The following is a 6,988-nucleotide window of genomic DNA, read 5'->3' on the forward strand; positions in this document are numbered from 1 at the left end:
ATATACATTATTTGAAATCCTTAGAAAAACCCTCAAAGATGGTATGATTATTTTAACTTTACAGGTGAGGAAACAGGCTCAGAAAAAATGTTAAGTCAGGAGTTGAATCCAGGTCCCTCTGATTCTAAAACTAATTATTTCCACCATGGCATGAATCTTATATATAGCCGTTTGGAGAGAGAATGGATTTGTAAAGTGAATGAATAAATGAACACATCAATTCTATTCAAGCCTAAAATAGGTATCCTGATAAAAGAACTCATCTCTCGCAAGTCTCAAGAATTGTACGAGCCTCTTACTTACACTAACTTCTCCTCTCCCTCTGTCATGGTTTCACTGCCTCAACTTCGATAATGTAGTTAAAAAAACAAGTGACTAAGATGCCTAACAGGGAGGGTTAGTTGGCTGCAAGCCTGGATACTTAGTGGGCAGCTGAGCTCTTGGAAACCCTGGGGATGGAGGAGGACCAATGGGCACCACGTGGACCGCCTGGGTGCATTGATGTCCTGGGGTCACTGACTTCTCCTTGCCCATTTTCGACTAAAGGCCACTGGTCAAAGTGGTGAAAGGAGAGAGGAGGCTTGTGACCTAGGTGTGGAGAAGCTTCGTTCCACAGCCTGCTCTCTGTGGTGATATAGCCTGTTCCCAGAAATGCACCGTTGATGTGAATACTCAAATGGCTAGAAATATTAAGAGCTAATCCAAACCATCAGAATGGTTGGCTCCAACTCCAGCAAAGAAGGATAAACAAAATCTTTCTAAATTGGGAAATGGCTCGGGATTATTTTTCTTTGCTTTTCCAACTCATCAGAGATAAGCTTTCATCACCAGAATGTTTTATTAATATTTTTCTAACAGGCTTTATTATTTTGTTAATCAAGCTAATCACAAGCGTAGCATCTTTATGTCTGTATTACTGATTAGTTTCTTTCAAACCACGTTGACACTTTAGTTGTTTCTGAACCGACTTTTTTTTTCTTTCTTTTCCTGAAATGGATTATGTCTTATTGGCTTCTTTGAAGATTGGCTGCCTTTTTAGGGACATTTTAATCATACTGACTGGTGTGCTTATGAAATGTATAGTGAGGACAGATTGATGGAAGGCTGGAGTGGAGAAGAAGGAAATAATTATCTGCCTAGCGCAAAATATGTACTTGAAATTTTCTATGGAAGCCACCAACTGTAAAAGGTCATGAAATAGTGGTGTGAGCTGTTTAAGAGAACACAGTTGTTTTGTGTCTGGTCTCAGCCTGTGAAGAGTGATGCTATCAGGGAGGAATGCCTGGGGGCACTCACCCCAGCAGGTACTACTTGTGGTGAGGCCCCCCACAGATATTCCCCAACCAATGTCGTGGCTGGACCTGCCCTTGTGGTTCCTATTATAGTTGCAAATCGTACCTCAACAACAACTGGTTGTATCAGAGAACTTTGAAAAGACAAGGTTTATTACTGAAAAGTCCTAGAGGGTGCATAGCACACCTGGGGTCACACAGAGAGGTTGTGGTGTGGGTCGACAGAACCTGGGGTTATGCCTTTATTGGGGTGGAAGTTGGAGTGCTTAGGGTTTCATGGGTTCACTCTGTTGGTGAATTCTAAAACTAGGATTAGAATATAACCTAGGTCCTAGTATTATTTAAAATAAACACTTGTTGGGCTTCTCTGGTGGCGCAATGGTTGAGAGTCCGCCTGCCGATGCAGGGGACACGGGTTCGTGCCCCGGTCCGGGAGGATCCCACATGCCGCGGAGCGGCTAGGCCCGTGAGCCATGGCCGCTGAGCCTGCGCGTCCGGAGCCTGTGCTCCGCAACGGGCGAGGCTACAACAGTGAAAGGCCCGCATACCGCAAAAAATAAAATAAAATAAACACTTGTTGTAGTTGTATCTTGCTCCAAAGAAGCCATTACGTATTTCATCAAATCTAAGGTGCTTTTGAGATTGAGGATTTCTCCATCCTATTGGAATGCGTCAATGGAAAATTTCCTATTACTACATCATGACTGCCACCTGGTGGACAATTATTGTATGACACATTGACTGCATCCTACTTTCACAGATGCGTGCTGATTTTAGAGGTTAAAAAGAAAAAAATCGAGTGCACTTTAGAATCGTGTATAGGGTGTATTTGCATAAAAATATTAAGGACTAATTATTCGTTTTACATAAAATGTTCATATTAGCTCCTTAATGACTCTGTTTTTTAAAAAAATACAGTTTGATTTACTAAATCCCAGCATTAATACACAATGTTGATGAAATGTCACTATTGCACAGAGGAGGTGACAGCCGGCAGTGCAGCCTCACAGAACCTGTGCTTGTTGCCTGCCTTTCACCTGCTGAGAGAAAAGGCTCTTACATCAGTACATCATTAGTCCTGATCATCTTCCTTTATTTTCTCTCTCTTTGCTTTTGGAAAATAGAGATAGAAAATTATTCACAGTCAACTTCTTCTCTTTTAAATAAAAAAGTTAATAACAGACCTCATAAGATAGGTAGTGGGTTTCTTGGGGGGGTTTTTTGTGCCTCAGCGTTTCAGCCTGGAAAATGCCAAGGGACAGTCCTCTGTGTATTTCTATTATGAGCATGTACAGAGCACAATCTTGGGAGGTCTGGCTTCTTTACTATTTACTAGCTAGCTGTGCAAGTCTCATGCCTCTTTCGGTGTCGGTTTCCTTGATTGTCAAATGGATACACTCACCAATCCTTCCAGCTCCTAGGGACTCCTGAGTGAATCCAATGAGGCAATGGTTAGATGCATTTTGGTAACTATTAAAAGCTTTCTGCAAATGTATAATGAGAATCGCTGAAAAAAGTACTTGTTTTGGCAAGTGCCCGAGGTAGTCGAAACAAAACTTTTCAATTTAAAATCTTTTTGATTTTTAAAATAATTTGTAACAAAATCAAAGTATTGGATATAAGTCTGTGTGCTGTAAAGAATTTGGCCAATTTTAAAGTTTAAAAACGATGACAAATTATTATCTTATGGGATGGCCATTAAGCCATTAGCAATGGCATTCAAGTCCTACTCAGTGGGGGGACACGAGTTTGGTGCACAGGTTGCTGGGAAGCCCACCCAAGAGCAGCCTCAACTTTCTCCCAGGTGTACGTTTATGTGGCAGGTATGTGGGGACTACCTGAGCTGGAGCATGAACCCCTCGCTTTAGGCAGCCAAAGATAGTTTCCAAAATGAGCCCTTGAAGCGGTAGGGAAGCTTGTGACTTAGGGACACTGTGGGGAATAGAGCCAGCCCTCCTCAAAGCAGGTGAAGACAGAGGCTTTCCTGAGCTCTTCTGTGGCTTTGTCACTTGGGGATCCCCCTCTCCTTCTCCTCTTGATGGCCCTGATTTGGAATAATCCTTCCCAGGTCCTGACTAAGTCTCTGACAGAGGATTATAAGTGTGTGTGCCCCTGGCACCTGGAGATGCAGAAAGACCTCCGGGTCCTGTGGCCTGAAAAATCTGCTTAGGTCATGATCATGGAAAGTCATCTTCAGCAGGATGAAAATTATGGCTGGTTTTTATTATTTTGTAAATAATTTAGCCTGCTTATAACTTTTAGGGCAAAAAACTTAACCTATATATTTATTTTAATTGAGACTATGTGTGTTTATGTATATAGTTAACTTTATTAAAATACACCTTTATAATGAAACTATTATATATGTGTGTCATATTCATATGTCAATATAAGCATATTGGCTTTTTAAAAAAATTTATATTTTATTTATTTTATTTTTGGCCGTGTTTGGTCTTCATGCTGTGTACAGGCTTCCTCTAGTTGTCGCGAGCGGGGGCTACTCTTCTTTGCGGTGCACGGGCTTCTCACTGTGGTGGCTTCTCTTGTTGCGGAGCACGGGCTTTAGGTGCAGTTGGCTTCAGTAGTTGCGGCATGCAGGCTCAGTAGTTTTGGCTCGTGGGCTGCAGAGCGCAGGCTCAGTAGTTGTGGCACACGGGCTTAATTGCTCCGCGGCATGTGGGATCTTCCTGGACCAGGGCTTGAACCCGTGTCCCCTGCAATGGCAGGCAGATTCTTAACCCCTGAGCCATCAGGGAAGCCCGCGTATTGACATTTATGGAAAGTTGGTTACTGCAAGTGACTGGCAGTGGATGTATCTGAGCCATTCTTGTGCATAATCTTTAGTCCCTGGGGACCCTGAGGGACTAAGTGGGATTTAACCCCAACCAGCTTGGTTACTCAGAATATACCTGCAACCACCCTCCAGGTAAAGTTTCCTAGGAGCCAGAGTCTGTGGTGAGCGGGGACTACTCTTTGTTGTGGTGCACCAGCTTCTCATTGCAGTGGCTTCTCTTGTTGTGGAGCACGGGCTCTAGGCATGCGGGCTCAGTAGTTGTGGCTCGCAGGCTTAGTTGCTCTGAGGCATGTGGGATCTTACTGAACCAGGGCTTGAACCCGTGTCCCCTGCACTGGCAGGTGGATTCTTAACCACTGTGCCACCAGGGAAGTCCCATTTTATTTACTTTTGAAGAAAGTAAACGCCTTCTGATCTGAAGGCATTTCCTTTGCAGTGGAAAGAGGAGAGACTTCTGTCACCTACAAGAGAAGGAACAGTCTTGACTATTCTGATGCGCAGGAACTTATTTTGGGTTACACAGCATACTGGAGTGAAGTGAGACTTCTCTGAGGGAGGGCTGAGCTGAGGCTCTGCCATCTTGTCTCATTAAAATGTGCTCTGTGAATGCTGGTGGAAGAGAGGGAGGTAAGATGGAGGGAACAAGCCTTTAGGAAGCAGGTGTCACGTTCAACAGGAATCATTTAGTCCTGCTAAAGATAATCTAGAAGGATCTTTTTAGAAAAAGGACAATTTATTTCCCAAAGTATCCAGTTTCTCAATATGTAGGGGTTCTAAACCAGGCCCCAATTGTGTGCTCGCCAGGCAGCCGGACTTGTCTGGGCAAATGGATGAATGAATGGAACGGTGGCTCCAGGAGGGTACTTATAGGAGCCCTGCTGTACAGGGTGGGGCTCTTGTCCTGGAGGAGGTTGAGACAGCGAGGGATGGAGAGAGAGCAAGCTGAACGTCTCTGCTGCTGGCTGGTGCTCTGGAACCTGAAATCATACCTGAGGCCTGGAGAGATGAGAGAAGCGGGCGGGGAGGGTGAGCAAACACACAGCCAGGACTAAAGGAGCTGGGTTTTTTTGTTTTAATTGAAGTATAGTCGATTTACAATGTTTTTTTAGTTTCAGGTGTACAGCAGAGTGATTCAGTTTATCTATCTATATTCTTTTTCAGATTCTTTTCCATTATAGGTTATTACAAGATACTGAATATATTTCCCTGTGCTATACTGTAGGTCCTTGTTGTTCATCTATTTTTTATATAGTAGTGTATATATGTTAATGCCAAACTTTTTTTTTTTTTTTCTTTTGCGGTACGCGGGCCCCTCACTGTTGTGGCCTCTCCCGTTGCGGAGCACAGGCTCCGGACACGCAGGCTCAGCAGTCATGGCTCACGGGCCCAGCCGCTCCGCGGCATGTGGGATCCTCCCAGACTGGGGCATGAACCCGTGTTCCCTGCATTGGCAGGTGGACTCTCAACCACTGCGCCACCAGGAAGCCCAATCCCAAACTTTTAATTTATCTCTTCCCCACGTCCCCTGCTAGTAACCATATGTTTATTTTCTATGTCTGTGAGTCTATTTTTGTTCTGTATATAGATTCATTTGTATTATTTTTTAGATTCTACATATAGGTGAAACTGTATGATATTTATCTTTCTCTGACTTACTTCACTTAGTATTAGAATCTCTAGGTCCATCCATGTTGCTGAAAATGGCATTATTTCATTCTTTTGTATGGCTAATATTCCATTGTATCTGTATATATACCACATCTTCTTTACCCATTCATCTGTCAATGGACATTTAGGTTGCTTCCATGTCTTAGCCATTGTAAATAGTGCTGCTATGAACATTGGGGTGCATGTATCTTTTTGAGTTACAGTTCTCATCTTTTCCGGATATATGCCAAGGAATTGGATTGCTGGGTCACATGGCAACTCTATTTTTAGTTTTTTAAGGAACCTCCACACTTTTCTCCATAGTGGCTGCACCAGTTTACATTCCCACCAACAGTGTAGGAGGGTACCCTCTCCAGCATTTATCATTTGTAGACTTTTTGATGATGGCCATTCCAACTAATGTGAGGTGATACCTCATTGTGGTTTTGATTTGCATTTCTCTAATAACTAGCAATGTGCCTTCCATATGCCTATTGACCATCTGTATGTCTTCTTTGGAGAAATGTCTATTTAGGTCTTCTGCCTTTTTTTTTTTGGATCGGGCTGTTTGGGTTGTTTTTGTTTTTTTGTTTTGATATTGAGCTGTATGAGCTGTTTGTATATAAGGAGCTGTTTTCATGAAGGATTCTTAGTGCTCAGATGGCAAAGAGGGACACAGAGTGTGGGAAAGGGATTTTCTCCTTGTTTCCTTATAACTGGCAAAAAACTTTAGCATCAGAAACCAACTGTAGTTAAACAGAAAAGGAATGGACTGAAAAGCAGTTGGTTCACAAAAGTACCAGGAAGCCTTGAGAAGCAGGCTGGAGGAAGGCAGGAAACATGGGAGACCAGGCAGCTGCGGGGCCACAGCCAACATCTTACCAGTGAGGACATGGCTGTGACATTTTGTATAGTATGTGCTGTTCCCAGAAACTGGATATTGCTGTGGTCACTGCCGTCACTGCTATGGACTCCACTGTTCTTAGTGCTTTGCATCAGTAGCCACCAATTCAAAAATCTGGGGTGGGAGCATCTGATTGGTTAAACCTTCATCACATACTTGCATTCTAGCTGCAAGGGAGGCTGGATAAAGGAGAAGCTAGGAAAGGGAGCACCTGGGCTTTTTGGCTTCTTTGAAGGGAAGTGATTTGAGACATTGTTTTAGGAGCACCAGGGAACCGGTGAATTTAACTACACAGAAAATAAACTATGCCTGGACGTCCCTGGTGGCACAGTGGTTAAGAATCCGCCTGCC

At 43.4% G+C, this 6,988-nt stretch overlaps 1 protein-coding gene across 1 annotated transcript in view; it reads left to right on the plus strand.

The window, feature by feature from the left end:
* Positions 1 to 6,988, plus strand: part of BTF3 (basic transcription factor 3) — a 41,293-nt gene that overhangs the window by 26,216 nt on the left and 8,089 nt on the right. The gene's annotated exons all lie outside the window — the stretch shown is intronic.

This window comes from Tursiops truncatus, chromosome 3, assembly GCF_011762595.2.
Source record: "Tursiops truncatus isolate mTurTru1 chromosome 3, mTurTru1.mat.Y, whole genome shotgun sequence".
Classification (NCBI taxonomy): domain Eukaryota; kingdom Metazoa; phylum Chordata; class Mammalia; order Artiodactyla; family Delphinidae; genus Tursiops; species Tursiops truncatus.